The sequence below is a fragment of the Nycticebus coucang genome, chromosome 7 (assembly GCF_027406575.1).
Source record: "Nycticebus coucang isolate mNycCou1 chromosome 7, mNycCou1.pri, whole genome shotgun sequence".
Taxonomy (NCBI): Eukaryota; Metazoa; Chordata; class Mammalia; order Primates; family Lorisidae; genus Nycticebus; species Nycticebus coucang.
Genome location: NC_069786.1, coordinates 76,204,518 through 76,221,741, shown reverse-complemented (window position 1 = coordinate 76,221,741; position 17,224 = coordinate 76,204,518). Strand labels below are relative to the sequence as shown.

At 35.4% G+C, this 17,224-nt stretch overlaps 1 protein-coding gene across 6 annotated transcripts in view; it reads left to right on the top strand.

Moving 5' to 3' along the window:
- ZNF385B (zinc finger protein 385B) overlaps nucleotides 1-17,224 on the top strand; it is a 459,310-nt gene that overhangs the window by 294,454 nt on the left and 147,632 nt on the right. Inside the window, exon 1 of one of the 6 annotated variants that reach the window (XM_053596747.1) lies at nucleotides 9,827-9,925. The exons of the other annotated variants lie outside the window; for them this stretch is intronic. The gene's annotated coding sequence lies outside the window, so the exon portion shown is untranslated. Of the gene's footprint in view, nucleotides 1-9,826; nucleotides 9,926-17,224 lie in introns of those variants that run through there. 6 annotated transcript variants of the gene reach the window in all.

Genomic DNA, 17,224 nt, shown 5'->3' with positions numbered 1-17,224 from the left:
CTGTGGCTCAAGGAGTAGGGCACCAGCCCCTATACTGGGGGTGGCTAGTTGAAACTCAGCCCCGGCCAAAAGTGGCAAAAAAAAAAGAGAGAAAAAGAAAATAGGCCTTCTCATTGTGTCTGCGCCTTGATTTGGCACACAAGAGGCTTTCATCCTCCACTAACATTAATGTTTTGTGTTTTTTTTAACATTAATGTTTGATAGCTAAAACTGGTTAATTCACTTGAGAATACCATACTTAAGAACATGGATCAGTAATGGCCATTTGGCTTCCCTGTAATTATTTAGCTCACTTGATGATTTATGAAAATAAATGCATCATCTTAAAAGATAATGATTCCCGACTATTCATTTTTCACATTTTGCCAAATTACTCTGTAAGTACAGCTAGTCATATAGATGCCTGACCCTGCACATTATTACAAGCACTGGGAATTGTGACCCTGTTTGTTAAGTAGTGAGCTGTAGTATTCAATTCGAAGAACCAAGGTGAATGGCTGCTTTTAGGGTCCACCTGCATAACTGACTGACTACACGTAAATATACTTCACATCCTGTGTCTTGCTGTCTTTCATTTACAAAAAAGGGGGAAAAAATCCCTGCTTAATAACAACTCATGAGTTGTTAAATAATAATACATTTTTCATATTTAGAAAGTTTTCTATTTTTCACATGTAGATCTTCAAGTGAGTAGATAATTTTGGTTGGCTGATAAGCCAGAGTCTATGTCATGGATAAAATAGCACATGAAGCAGTACGTCTTGTCCTATTTTAATCAGAAAGTAAATCATCACTGGAAAAAAAACTCATAAAACCTTTCTAGACAGCCTAAGAGTGTGGTATGTGGTAAAATTATAATATTTCTATAAAAGATCTGTTATTAACATTTAGCATGTCAAAATACATGGTTGTGCATTTAAAAAAAAATCATACTGTGTGTTTTATAAAGACCTCTATTGAGCATGCAAAAATCTTGAGATGGGGGAGAGGGACTTTATTATTATATTAAATATATGGGATATACTGTTCCAATAAATATGGAGCTAACAAAATAAAATTATATAAATACTTCTTTTTTATTTATTTATTTTATTGTTGGGGATTCAGTGAGGGTACAAGGAACAAGGTTACACTGATTGTATTTGTTAGGTAAAGTCCCTCTTACAATCGTGTCTTGTCCCCAAAAGAATATAAATACTTCTTAAAATATGTAATGTGAGAAACAAACTACTCCACAATTATGTAACTTGCTTGAAAAGAAAATACTATTCTCTTGTGTTACTGAATATAAAATGTTTTTAAATTCAGTTAAAAAGTATGTGTAGGCACAATGACATTTTAATTTTGTTATAATTGTTATAGTGCTCTTTGGAAACATAGTTTGAGACATTTCCTCCAGAAATCACTTTGATAGAGATCATATTTAAAAGCAAATAAGAAAATTTCCTCAATAAGTCTTGCTCTTTTACTTTCCAATAAATAATATCTGTATAAGTCCTGAATTATATCTATTTGTTTTGTTTTGTTTTTTTGAGACAGAGTCTCACTCTGCTGCTCAGGCTAGAGTGCCATGGCTTCAGCCCAGCTCACAGGAACCTTAAATTCCTGGGTTCAGGTGATCCTCCTGCCTTAGCCTCCTGACTGGAATTACAGGCACCACCCGCCACAACACCAAGCTCATTTTTCTGGTTTTTAGTAGAGACAGGGTCTCACTTTTGTTCAGGGTGGTCTCCAACTCCTGAGCTCAAGCAATCTTCCTGCCTCGACCTCCCAGAGTACTAGGATTATGGGCGCGAGCCACCAGACCTGTGTGTAATATCATTTATGAACATTTACAATATAGAAAAAATATTTAGTCTGGAAAAACCTCTCTGGATAGTAGGACCTACTGGTATATTATTTACATTTAAGTGTATTATGATGAACAAGACTCAAAAAAGATTACCAATGTAAATCTTTCTCTATTGCAGACAGGGTAGGTAGAAGTGCCGGGTTCCAACTATAGTTGTCTCTTATCAGATAATTGCAAAGTTCTATAATAGAGCAATTCTGTAATTATGACAGAATTATTTTTATTAATTTTTTCAGTCCTGTCCTCCTTGAAATTGTTCCTTTTTCCTAGTCACCATTAGTCTTCTCTTATGAATCCACTTTTTAAAAATATTTACTTTTTTTTATAGTTAGCTCTATATTTTTAGGGTTGTTTTGTTTATATTTTTGTTTGTTTGTTTTTGCTTTTTGGGAGTTTTTCCAGTTGGTTTTTAAACTACTTGAAAGCAGGATCTTTGTAAGCTCACTTTGATAACTCTCCCAGTGTCAAGTGCAGGGCCAGTCCTTAGAGAAGCCTTTCCCTATAAAATTGTTCTAAAGGGACTCAGCTTTAAAAATGGTCACAGATCACCACAGAGGCACTTTCTGAATGGAGACTTGCATTTACCTTCTAATAAATTGACTATGATAATAACTATTGGTAAATAATGTGGCATTCTTTTTTTTATTCCTCCATAAATAGAGAATTATTTTGGTTCATTTAATTTTCCTTTGTGACCAACTCTGGGAGATTTTTCAAGAAACCAACCATTGTCAACCTGTTTTTATCATAGGTCAATTGGAGATACGCACTATTCACTTTACCTGTCTGATGGTTGCTACCATCACATAAGATAATGTAGGAGCTAGCACTCTGTACTACATGGTACCATAAAAATGCACTTTGTAATAATTACGCTATGATACATTAAAAGTTATAAAATAGTTGTCCTAAGATCCTAGGCCTTTGCTTTGGTATTAGAATGGAAACTAATTTCATTTGAAAAATGAGATCCTGGGAACTTTATTTTTAAAAGACCAAAGTATTACCAATGCTTATACTCTGAATAAGACTTTAGCTAATCTGAGCTGCCTTGGAAGATCATGCTAACACCAGCAAACATATATAGAGTGTAGTCACTCTGCTAAGCCCTTCCTGGAGGGATTTAAGTATACTGTCTCATTCAATCCTCAGTGCAGCCCTATAAAGGTGGACAATGATATTATCCTTACTTTGTAGGTGAAGAAATTGTGGCTTAGATAGACTGATGAGCTAAGTCTGCCCAGATCCAAAGGCACAGAGCCAGACTTGGGTCTACACAGAGCCAGCACCAATATGCTTCTCCTCTCTTCTGTGCTGGCAATAATGTTAGTTAAGGCCCAATCAATTTTAGAGCAATACAAATCCATGAGGAAGAAAATTAAATAGTAAGGATCACATTGTTTTATTTCAAATTAGTTTGAAAATACCTATGGAATTCCATTGATCTTTAGAGGCATTTAAGAAAAATTTTGGTATCTTTGCACATAAAGAGCTTTTAAAATACTCATCAATGATGAAAAAATAAATACCAAGATACACAGTTAATCAATTACTGATTAAGATGTGTCTTCACAGTACATGAACTTTCTAAATTTGTGTTCTAATGGCAAGATTTTTTTTCTCTAATGTAACATTTAAGTTATCATAACCTCCATTAAAAAATAACAATGCTCCGTTGAAAAATCATTCTAGTTTCCCAGATGTTCATTAGTTGGCAATATCTATAATATTTTCTCTTGAAAAATTACAAGACAGATACCACTGTAGAAGGCAAAAAAGATTGAGTCATTTATAACTAGATGGGCTAATAGAAAAACAAACTCTGACATATTCAAAAATATAATTCTAATTTGGCAGTCTTCCGTGATTTGCTGGATAGAATGTTCAAAATTATTGTAACCTTTCTTCAAAAGAAAAAAGTGTGTTGTATTCTTGTTAATGAAACCCTGAACCTATAATTGTACAGTGTATTAAAAATAAGCTCATAAACACAATCTGATCCTAATTTTACCTTTTATTAGTAGACAGTTCTTTGTATTGTATATATAGCTCTGAACATCTTGAAATATCCTACTATTCTTATATTCTTTCTTTCTTGTAGAATCTATTTAAAAAATTTTCCCTTTTATTTGATACTATAATAGACTTCATATCTCCCATCAATGTGATGAGAATTGTAGATTAGTCACTAAGTAGTAAAAATGGAATCATTTTGATCCTGCCCCTGAGATAACTTCTTTGTTGACTCTGTAGATCTTATCATAGTCAAATGCACAGCAGATCATCAGAGCTTTAACAGAAGAAACTCAAATCGTCTTAGTGAAATATTTTGGGGGAAAGATGTTTGAAAACCAAAACTTTCTTTTGATCGTGACGTTTTGGTGTGATAATGTTGTTGGCTCTGTTAATTTTTTAAGGGACCTGTGCCTATCGACCTAATATGACCTAATTAAATATTAATAATATTGATCTTAATATTGTATTAAGAGAATATTTGTAAATACTGTATGGCAAGTAATAGAAAACTTCAGATAACTCAGAAATATACACATTGTCATACCTGTGTCCCATGTTCAACTGGAGAATGTAAGTTGCAAGTGGAAGATTCTTTAAATCATTTGGGCACAGGCAAGATTAGCTTTTATATCTGGTTCTATTTTATACACACTCGAGCTATTAAAAAGACAGAATAAGCAACACAAAACTGCAAAACTGTTACCATACTTAGATTTAAAACTTTATATCCTAGTTGCTATTATGTTTAAAGTCAGAAAAGTTGTTTATTCTATACCTGTTATCCAGTTTTGTAAGGCATAAAAATGACAATCCTAGATTATAACCAAGAAGTTTACACATAAAATGAATATTTTATTATTGCTTGGAGATATTTTCAGAATTTGTTTAGTAAACTTCAGAATCTCTTACCTAGCTTCACCCAGCCCCCAAACCTTACGCCTCCTCCTTCAGCATAAAGTTGTCAAATGAGCTGGCGGCGTCCCCAGACCTAAATGCAGTTTCTAGATGTTGCTGAAGAAATATACCCAGGATCTCTGATGCATTTCAACGGTTTGTAAGAATATGTATTTTTGTCTTTTATGTTAAAAAAGGGATGCTGCCTTGGTATTTTCAAGTGAGATATGTGCCTTCATTCATACAAGAATGAAATGACCTATGTATTTAAAATGTCACTTTCACCTTCTTTTTTTTCTATCCACCTATATTCATAACACTTTAAAGAAACTCAGCTGCACTTCACCATTTCCTTCAGTGGGAGTCTAAATGCTGCTATTATGTAGGAAAGTGGGAGTTGAAAGTGTTTCTTCTAAATGCAATATGGATTTTTCTACTAGAATGACATAATTCTGGGAACTTTAGTTAGCCCCTCTGTAATAGAGGAAGAAAAATAATAAGGAATTTGTTCTTAACTTTAAGGAGCTCACATGTAGCAGTTAAAACTGATGTGTAAACAAATAGACTCAGAGAAAACAAGAATTACAAGACAATTACATCAGTTCTATTAAACAGCTTAAATGGCAAATACTATATTTATAAATACAGTAGTGTAAGTAATACAATGCCTCTAAAGATCAATGTAATTCCATAGGTATTTTCAAACTAACTTGAAATAAAACAATGGGATACTTACTATTTAATTACTTCTTTCAACATAAAGAAGTCTTCCTGTGCAGAGATTTGAGAGCTAAATTATTTCAGCCAAAAGATATAGAAATGGGTACACGATAGCTTACCCAGACTTACATACTAGGTAGTCATTTTCTCTTGGAGTGGCCACCTTAGGAAACTATGTAATACTACTTTGATACAAGGATCCTCAAACTGCGATACTACTTTGATACAAGGATCCTCAAACTGCGGCCCGAGGGCCACATGAGGCGGTGTGATTGTATTTGTACCTGTTTTGTTTTTTTACTTCAAAATAAGATATATGCACTGTGCATAGGAATTTGTTCATAGTTTTGTGTTTTTTTTTTTAACTATAGTCTGGCCCTCTAATGGTCTGAGGGACAGTGAATTGGCCCCTGTTTAAAAAGTTTGAGGACGCCTGGTTAGAACATCAGTAGATCTCCTCTGGTTGACTTACCTGCAGAAGTAATTTGCTTTATTGTCAAACTTGTCAGCATCCAATTCATATTCATATTTTTTCAGTCAAGATGCTAAACCTCCTACTTTAATTGCATGTTGAAATAATATTTTAAAGAAATTTCACATTGTTTTTGAGTGGCATTTTTAGTTCCCAGTATGCTGGACTTAGTTTCTTTGTTACTACTCAGATTATTTTTGTTATTCTACAATAGTACTACTATTATTACTACTCAGATTATTACTATATTCCTATTCAGATTATATTTGTTAATCTACAACGCCTACATCTGCAGACATTCTCTAAGCAATGATGGTTGGCTTTATACTAAGGCAATGTTTTTCAACCTTTTCATCTCAGAGCACTTTTGAACCTATAGTTAAACTTCCCCGGCACACTTAAATTATGTTGATCAAAACAAACAAACAAAAAAAAAAAACAGTAAAGAAGAATATAATTACTGTGCTTTTATATTTAAAATAATTTAATTAATTATTTTCAAACATTTCTATGGCATACCTAAGATCCTATCCTGGCACACTGGTTGAAAATCGCTGCACTAAGCCATGCCACTAAATTTCATTTGTGCTGTAAGATTGGCACAAATGAAGATTTCATTTAGACGTTTTTACTTGGGTTTATGAATAACAAATAGGTAGCATAACAAATGTGAGATCCAGATACAGGTTAGTGGACACAGTTCCTGATGACTCCTTTGTTCCTTATATTCATAGTAGCATATTCAAAGCAATCAACAGTCAATATACTAGAAAAAAATCCACCTGGACAAAGCAACCCAGATCCAGCAGCTCTGCTTCAAAGCCTAATAAGCTGGGGAAATGGTGTTTACCCATCTCCATAGATGGAATTTCATAGACCATAGACCATCAGTCTTCAGGATAGTATTTGAATTTCCAAGAGACTGCACAATCCCTCGTTTTTGATCTAGTCACTGCTACTATACACTTTGTGACTTAAGCTATGCTTATATCACTTGAAGTATTTATCGAGTACCCACTTCAGAAAAGGTAGTGTGTAGACATGGAACACTATAACATTTAAATAACTTAATGGAGGTATTTTAACAGACAAAAACTTTATGGAGAAAATAGTTCCTCTTAAAACTATAAAATGTGTTCCAATTTTTAAATTAGTTTGGAGAAAAGGAAGGCAGATTAAAATTTTTCTTAAAGTTTTCTCCCATTAATTCAGTGGTGACTGAAATTTTGACAATTAGTTGTAGCTAAACATTTATTTAATTCTTCCTCTGATATGACAGTATACAGTATAACTTTATCAAAAATTCTCACTTTGTTTCTGTTAACTATTGTTATTTTAAATACTTTACACCTACATTAACTTGACATTAAGTTATAAAAGAAGTGAGTTATATAAACCCATGGCTTTTGAAATAAGGAGGCCTGGGTCTGATATTCTAATTCAGAAGCTTAAACAACATAATTCTGTGCAAGTCTCTTAGCCTTCCTGGAACTCAGTTTTTAAATCCAGAAAGAGGGTATTGTTTTGAACCACAAATATATGTACCAGTTATTAGGTCACACAAGATATTCTGTAGAAGATAAAAGCATGGGAATCTGTTGAAAATTTCACATGCTATCTGTACTCAGAAAAGTCTAAAAGTTCATTCCTTCAGAGGTATTCTGTTATCTGTTAAAATACACACACACACATACACACACAGAGTTTAATAATACATTGTCAAAATATTCTTTTACTCCTTTACTTTCTACTTTATGTCAAATAAAGTACTTTCCCTGTACAGTCAGGCCTAGCTAGATAATAGGATGCATTCTGGGAAACCTATCATTGGATAATCTCAAGGGGTGGGGAACGTGAGGCCTCAAGGGCACATGTGGCCCTCCATATCCCCAAGTGCAGCCCCTCAAACAAATCTAAACTTCACAGATCAAATCTCTTTATTAAAAGGATTCAGTTAAAAGGCCTCAGTCAAGGATCCAGAAGTTGTGGTTCTAGGCCACTAATTATTTTGTAATTTGTTATGCAGCAATAGAAACCTAGTACAGATATTAAACTTAGATCCACTAAAAGATTCTAAAGAATTTAGTTTATACAATTTAGAAGAAAAAATCAAAGTAATTCCTTGAGATTTTTATGTGCACCCACTCCTAAACTGTTTATAAAATGCTGGCTCTGAAAACAAGTTTTTAAATGCTATATTCTCTAGCTGGTTTCTGTTAAGTGATAAATGCATGTATTCCCAGACCCAGGACATTGCCAGTTATTTTTTACTTCAAATCCATGTGAAGGCATACTTAGATAAATGGATTTTAGGTCCCCTCCTCAGAGGGGGATTTTAGGTCCCCTCCTCAGAGCTGTACGTAGGGCATTGTAGAATTTTCCTTCTCTTACTTTTCTTGAGTAACTATTAATATCATTCACTGAATTGGGTATTCTATGTAGAAATTTCATATATCAACTAGAACTAGTAGTACCACTTCAAAGAAAATGTCCATTTGGGAAAATTGTGTTTACCACTCTAGCTTTCACCATATCGGAATACAATTAAGCCTCCAAATGGAGGAAAATAGTATGGCCTATTGGAACATTATCTGGGATAGGGGTCCAGGGTTGGGAGAAGAGCCAAGTTAACATTCCAGAACATACTAACTCAAATTATTTTGTTTTCTTTAAGAGCTATAAAAGAAGATATAAGGAAGTAGGAAAGAGGGTTGTATAGTGTTCTAAGCATGTGCTAAAATACTGAAGAAAGAGACGTGAAAGGCCAATGTAGGAAGCCTAACACACTCTTAGAAGGTATTTATGCTCACAATGTTTCTTTAGATTTTGAGAAAGGAAACTAATAATTCCCACTTCAAGGGCTACTGCACTGGTCAGGATTCAGGTGCAAAAAATAAATCTATCTTAGTTCAATAAGAAAGGGATTTATTAGAATGTGTTTATGACTTTTATAACGAGTATATAATAAATTAGCTATTAGAATATTTGAGATGGCTGAAAAAACAAATAACCTTGAGCTTCTAGATACAACTGCTAAAGGAGCTGCTGTTGCTGCCAAGGTAAGGAAGCTCCACTATCACACCTCTGCTACAACTGATAGCATCACAGCCAGTGCCTGAGGTTCCAAGTCTCTGCCATGTGACCAAATCTAGCATTTCTAAATAGTGGAACATAGATTGTATCAGGATCCCTAGTGGCGAGAGTACATATTAAAGGTAATTTTAAGAAAAGAAACTTAGAAGAAAGTTGACAAAGATGTTGAACAACCTACCGTATCTCCCACAGGGGCCTAATGATTCAACTTATTAATGAGAAGACTTAGGAAAGCCGTTTCATTAAGAAAGCCAAATTCTTCATTTTGGAGATAGTAAGAAAAAGATCTGATATGTAAAGGATGATATTTTCTTTGAATCTTCCTAATTTCAGATTTTATTAAGATTCTTTTAAATGACAATTTATTTTTTCCATTGTAAGTTCTCAATTGGGTGATTAATATTAAATTAAATGAAGATAAACATCACATTATTTTCACTGACATTTATGCTATACTCACACAACATTCATTTTATCTTATTATCAGGGGTGTGCAGAGTTTTCTAGTCATTTCTAACTTACTGTAAGAGTTCACCTATATCACCCGGGTCAATGGTTTGTACAAAATATGATTTCCCTGAGGTAAGAGTCCTACTTACAAGCATTTTTTGGCAGTGAGCCTCCTCTTTATTTGAACCAGCTTCAAAAATACTAACGTCAAAAATAACATCAGCTTACAATGGGCTTACAGAAGTGATGGTAGTTTTAGTAACTGAGTCAACCCTAGGCCAAGTGCCATTTGCTGGCTTAAGTCATATGTTAGGGTATTACTTTCTGTGACCACATCTAAAACACTGGGGCTTAGATACAGGTGGTCATAAAGAAGAGTAGAAATCAGTAATCGTGAACAGTCTCTTCCCTGCTGTAACACACAAAAAGTATGTATATTATAAAGTGTATGATGATGAGTTGACAATGACTAAATTAGCAGAGCTGCCATTTGAGAGCACTGAACCCTTTGCGATAGCTTTCAGTATTGTTCATTAGTGAAACCTGATGAAATTAACCACTTGTTCTAACATTTATTTAGATTTATTTGTGCGACTACCAAATTAAGTTGAAGTTAGAGCTGCTTAATAACAATAACAGATTGCAAATCCTAACAAACTATTAATGTATATGCACTAGTAAACTAAGGGCTAAAAGGAAAGCCAAAGCAAGCTCAAAGCAAGTAACTGGGGGAGTGGAGTGAATGTTTTTAACCTTGGCCCTCCCCTAGTAACTGATCTTATTTTCTTTGGTATTCCTTTTTGCCCGTTTTTCTTTTTCCAACTTGAATGACATCTGCCTTGTTGTTTTTCCTCCCCCTTCCCTTTTCCCATCATTATTTATGTGCCCTGAAAGTGGAAATTGTAATTTGGAGAAGGTGACTGCTACACATTGCACTTTTGACTTGATAGCAGAAAGATTAGGAAGGAAGTTGGTTATAACTAAGGTGATAATTTAGCTCAGTTTGCATGGGACCATCCTGGTCTATGCCAAATAACATCCCCTTTCATTCTCCAAACTGTCCTGATTTGGACAATGAATTACATGGTCACCCTAAGCTGCGTCAAACGATAGTATAGAAAAGTGCAGGAATGCTCTCTGAAATGTTGACAGTAGTTAAGGTTTTGGTAGAACTAGGTTAAGTTGGCCCCTTAATATTGATAAGTACAAGGACAGAATTGCCTTTCCTGACACTTGGATTTCTGAGCACTCTTCAGAATTATGCTATCTATTGGGAATGTTTTTGAGTATTTTAGGTAATTGTTCTTGTGTATATGCATGAAAATTGAACTGTCTAATATTCTTGTAAATTTATAATAATGAGAAGATGTTTTCAATTCAACAATTAAGAAAAATAATCCTAATGAGAATTCTTATTTGCAATTGTATTTCAGAAATATAAATGGAGATTTAATCAAATATATTCACCATGCCTTTTTTAAAACTAATTTTTTTAAGGATACAATTATTCCTAATAATTTTGGTAAAGAAAAAAGTATTTAAATGGGAAATGGAATATTTGAAATGCTCAGCAAACAGAATAAAAATTAATAGAGTAGCGATTTTCAGATGCTTTAATATTCCTTTCCATTTAGAATTTCTGAGTGTTTTTTGTTATATTTCAGTGATTATTATAGTTTGAAGAAAATGTTTCTTGCCTCAAACCAAATTTTCATTCCTATTGATAGCAAGTCATTCATTTTTATCATAATGAAAGCAATATTAATATTTGGGGAGAATTTAATTGAATCCTAGAGAAGTTATTTCTTTTGTCTTCCCTTCTAACAGTAACTTTTTATGGCATGTTAAATAAATAAAGCTCACTGCAAAAGCTTAGGTTTTAGAGTCCCCAAATAGGTTGTAGCACACAGTATTCCCCCATGGAAATTCACAGTGCTCACTTATTATGCATTTAATAGAAGGTTGTAGGGACTTTTAAGAAGCCATTAGGGCCTGTTACCAATAAAAAAGGACACAGAGGAATACAGTATTTGATGACTAAAGTTGCCAAAAATCTTCCACAAGCAGTTTAAATATACAACTTTCAATTAGAGCTAACATACTTTTGGGGGGGGGTGTTGTTTTTTTGTTTTTTTGCTCTGTTAATAATTAATATAATGCAGCAATCCCATATGGACCAAGGAACAATAGGACATAATTTCAGAGGAATTTTTATAGCACATTCTTTTCTGTAAAAAGTATTCTACAAATAATTTACAGTGTACTTTTTCTCAGGGTTCTTTCTTTGCAATTAACTAACTGTGGGCACTTTTATAGGATGGAATTTGCTGGGAGGTTGTGCTATGGTAAATCCCAATGACATGCTTTCCTTCCCAATTTGTTCATGAGGTGAGCTTCTGGCCAAAAGACAGTGTGCTGTGAAAAAAAGTAGAGCCCACATTATGATCATTATGACTGAATTGTGCCTTTTAGACATCCAACTAAGTCTATTAAATCATAGTGATCAGTGATATACCTATGTGTTAAATAATAACAGTTAAGTTATTTAAAGAAGCAGGCATTTTTGTTCCCAAATAGACATTATGTTTGCCTATGTGAGCAACCTGAGGAAGAGGGTGCAGAGAGCTCTTAACTGCATCGCAGCTGAGTAATGGACATATTTTTCTAGAAGGCAATGTAAAAGGGAGGACAAACAGGGAAAGAGAGAGAATCTGCCAGTCTTGAGATGTGTGTCACTTTACTGTTAATTCTTCATAAATGGAGTATGCACAGTTTCAGCAGCTTAACTTTGCAAAGGATACTGTTCCTGACCAAACTGTCATCATAAGACACCTAATCCTATTGGGGCTAACACCACTAAATTTTCTCATTATCCATCATGCTGGACCTGCTTTCCACTAAGGAAAAAAAAAAAAAATTCGCTTATATTTAAAGTCACTGGAGCAGAAAGAACCCCGGGGCCCAAGTGATCTTACAGAATGGATCTTGGAAGGAGATTTGAGATTCAGCCCATGGCTGACACTTGATAAATCACTGAAAGCTTCTTCCTAGGCCTCAGTTTATCTATCAATGAGGACAATCCACATTTTCTATCATATGCAATTTGTGAGGAATAAAGAGAGAATCTATGTGAACTTTCAAAGAGGACCTGGATTTGGTGTTAGGTAGGCAAAGTAACGTATAAACCAAGCAGAGAGAGAAGGGCCACGGCCTTTACTCTCCACCCCAAAGCTGCACCAGGTTACTGTTTGTGTAGAATAGTCTTGAAGAAATTTTAAATTAGCCCTTCTTAGAAGAGATTAAGTTGGAGTTTCATTAGCAGAGAGCAACTATCTAGGGATGAATATTCCACAAAATCTTTTAAGAAAAGCAGAATTAACCAGGCCAACCTCTGCCTCCCACTGGGTTCTGTCTGCTTGGGAGTCATGTCCCAAAGCTGTTTAATTGCTGTCAGTACTTTCCTAGTCAATAGAGTATATATTCTACTCAAAGTAAAACACATTCTAATAAAAGTGTTCTCTTTTTCCTTAACCTAAGAACCACTAGGAAGCTGAAAATATTGCATTTTGAAACCGCACTATACAGATAATATAGAAAGGACCAAAGGAACAGTTTAATTTGTGTGAAACAAATAGGAAGTATGCAATGAAATTAATTTTAAGAGTTTGAATATGTATGTCCATGTATGTGTGTTTGTGTGCTGTGTATGTATGTGTATGTATAAAGTTTCTTGGAGAGGATGAAGGACTCAGATACTTTATCTTTGTATTAAATAGAGGATAATCAGAAAATCTCTTAGATCTCATTAAACTTTAAATTTCTAGAACTGTTGCTACTATCCGTCATCATAAGTAAATGTAAGTCAGATAAAACATTTATAGAAAGGGAAAGGTGAAATAATCAAATAACATTTATGTAATATTAAACATGTAAAATTCATAGAAGGGGAGAAGAAAGAGAATTTAAAATGGAGAAATAGGTGGTGTGTGTTGCCTCCCCCCTGTGTAATCCTAGCATCTGGGAGGCTGATGCAGGTGGATTGCTTGAGCTCAGGAGTTAGAGACCAGCCTCAGCAAGAGCAAGACCTTGTGTCTAAAAATAGCTGGGTGTTGTGGTGAGCACCTGTAGTCCCAGCCAGTTGGGAGGCAGAGTTGGGATTCTCTGAGGCAAGAGAATAACTTGATCTCAAGAGTTTGAGGTTGCTGTGAGCCATGACATTATGGCACTCTACCAAGAGTGACAAAGTGAGACTCTGTATCCAAAAAAAAAAAAAAAAAAAGGAGAAATAATCACAATTGATTGAACACTACCACATTCTGGATGGTAAAACAATGGTGACAATAGGCACCAGTCATTGGGCTTAAATCTCATTCATACATTGTCTCATGATATCCTATGAAACAAATTCTAACAAGCTCCTCCTCTTACAAATGAGAGATCTGAGACACGAAGAAACTCACTCACTTGCCTGATGTCTATGAAGTGGAACATGAGTTCGAAGCCCAGTGGATTGGCTGTAGGGTCCGTGTCCCCTCTCATTAATAACCCTATGAGATGGGCATCACCCATTGATGCAGATAATGGTTTTCCCATTACAGGGGGTGGCAGAAGAGAATCCGAGGGATCGAGGGACATTTCCAGGATTATGAGCAGACTGTATACAATAGCAGGAAAGGATGTTAAACCAGAATTTTTTTTTTTTAACCAGAATTTTTTAGACATGTACTTTCCGCTATACCATGCTAAATTTTCCCCCATTATAATTTCTGTTCTTGTGGTGACTGTTTAATGAATACTGAGTTGTCTTTCTGACTAAATTTAGATCTGCCTCACAAAGGAAAAATCAGTACATCAACACTAGGTTTCAGACTACAATCTGCATTCGCATCACAATAACATCTTCTTTTCAAATTGGCCCATTGCATGGCTTTCCATAAGACACACTTGGTGTGACAGTTTCACAAATCAGCTTGTGGTCCAGTGATTAAACTGACAGTGTGTCATTGTCATTCTTCCTTTTAATCATGGAGCTAGTGTAGCAGAGTGAGGCTTGGTTAATTATTACTAAATCCCGGGACCCTCTAGTAAAATATTCACATATCAGGCTCCGTGTCAATGGGTGTATACAAACAGGAGAAATAGAAATAAACAGGCTTTACTGGGCTGAGAGAGGACTGCCATTTCTCTCTCCGTCTGGGGGACATGGAAGAGCTGTGGTTAAAGAAATGCTAATACTACTTCCCAATTAACCCACTTGAGAAATAAGCTCATGCTCTCCCCTTTTCCAGTTTTCCTTTTTCTCTTCTTTGGTGTTCTCCTTTCCCTATGGAATATGTGTGCCTGAGCAGCCCTCCCTGGTCTGGATTTGATGGGAGAATGGACAGGAAGCTGGATCACTTAGTCCCTGGACCTCTGCTGATACAGATAGAATTTGAGCCAGTTAGACCAGAGTTAAGCCCCTTATTCATTTCATGTGTGCCATTGAGCAGCTAGAGAGTACTGATGATTTTTATTCCCTGCTGGCGTTATGTCTGAGAGGCAAACTGAGAAGTGACAAGAAAATTCTAAATTAAAGCTGACGTGCCTTTCTTAATTCTTCCCTAAGTGCTTGGGAATGATTATTATTTAATGCTTCATTGTCACTGTAAATATATGGTGTACCAGCCAACACATGAGATCATTCCAGATATTAGAAATTAGTCTGAAAACTGAAACCAAAATGTGAAAAATACCAGAGAGAGACTGGAGGTTTGGGATCTCTGAAATCCTATGGCACACAGTAATGCAATGCTTGCTCTCTCTCTACAGAGCTGAGCAGAGTTCTGCAAGCGTTCCTATCATTCTGCGACGTCTACCTCCTGTATGTAGCCCTAAAGCTCAGCCCTACTATGGCACCACATTTTCCTTTTCCAATTCACCATCACTGACAATGGGTCAGGAACATCATTCATGTGCACATAGGACAGTGCATTGTAACATTTGAAGATGGAAAAGAAAAAAAGCCCTCAGTCGCTAGGCAGGCTGACCTTTGAGCTGTCAAGTGAATTACGCCAGCCCAGCATGTCTGCTCAGAGGATCACAGTCGTGTGGCATGTGATGAATGAGTGGCCCTTGGGCTCCTTCCCAGGAGAGAAAGATTAAGTCAGAAAATGGTTTTAGCAATCATGGTAGTAAGTGTGACAGAACTCAAATATCACCCCATCTCCCTGTTTGCATGAGAAATGGCAGGACGAGGTCTTAATTTGTAGAATGTTCAATATAAAGATGAGATAATCTCTGTTCATTTACCCTCTTTGAAATAAAACTTTTCCCAAGCAGAATAGGATTTATTTATATCAAAAGTTTTGCTTATCCAAAGAGAAGGATTTGCAAAATGTGCACCTTTTCAATGGAGGTTAGAAACTGGCATTGACCAACTGGCATTCCATTCTCACCTTCCTTCAGTGTAAGTCTTGTCATGTTCAAGTACCATCAACCCCTACAGCCATATGAAGGACCACTTTACATTTTGACAGACTCCAAGCATAGGGTAAGTTTGTTCCACTTCATAGATTTAAGAAAGAGATTTATTATTAGAAGAAAATATAAGTTGAATATTCGTAGAACTCTTGATCCTCTTATGAGCAGAGGAGTTGAAAGAAGCTTGGGCTTGGAGGGAATTTTCTTTATCTTTTCTTTTTCTTGTGCTTTTGGGGGTGATGTAAATTTCTGCCATCTGTAGGACACATGCATTTTAAACCTCTTTTTCTTATAAGCTTCAGCTCTTCGGAGAAGTTGTTTTTTATATTTATGTTTCCTAAACAACAAAAATTGGCTTCTATCTCACACAGTCTCTGCATTATTAAAGAGCAGCTTGTTGTGCAGAACCTTAATGGGCTCTTTAGGGCCTTTACATGTTACTGTTATATGCTAAGAACTATTAAAACATCCCAAATAAAAAAAATTTACCAGTTAAATCTTCTGTTTTACTTGAATGAAAAGGACAAGCTAGTTATCGTCATGGTCATTTAAAAAATTTGTAATCTAATACAAAGATACATATGAGGCAATTTAGTCACATAATGCCAGGAATGCGCTACCATTTATTTGCCTCTTCTTTTGAGTCTCATTTTTAAAAATTCAAACACACTAAAACAGTTTTATCCTATTATTGATTATTTAGTATAAAATAGAGTAAATTCTTTTTTTTTTTTCTTTAGACAGAGTCTCACTCTGTGCCCTGGGTAGAGTGCTGTGGCAATCCTAACTCAGAGCAACCTCAAACTCTTGGGGCCAAAGGATCCTCTTGCTTCAGCCTCCCCAGGAGCTAAGACTATAGACACACACACACCACAAGACCCTGCTAGTTTTCTTAGCCTGCTCTCCTGCTTTTGCTCAGGCTGGTCTTAACCCCCTGAGCTCAGGCGATCCACCTGCCTCAGCCTCCCAAAGCATTAAGATAACAGGTATAAGCCACCACCTCCCAGCCTAGAGTAAATTCTTAATTGGAGACAGATTCTGCTTCATTCAGAAGGTAAAAATAAACTCAAATAATACTTCATTTTAAAATGACTTAGCCCAATTTTTTCACTTAACCAAAAAGGGTCAATAGTTCCTCATCAAATATTTATTTAAATGTTTAATATTAAAGCTTGGTTGAACTAAGTTGGCAATCTGCAGAACTGGGTCCTGGGTGTCCTCCTTTTAAGAAGATGGGGGAGGCAGCCTAATATAGTACTAAAAGCCAT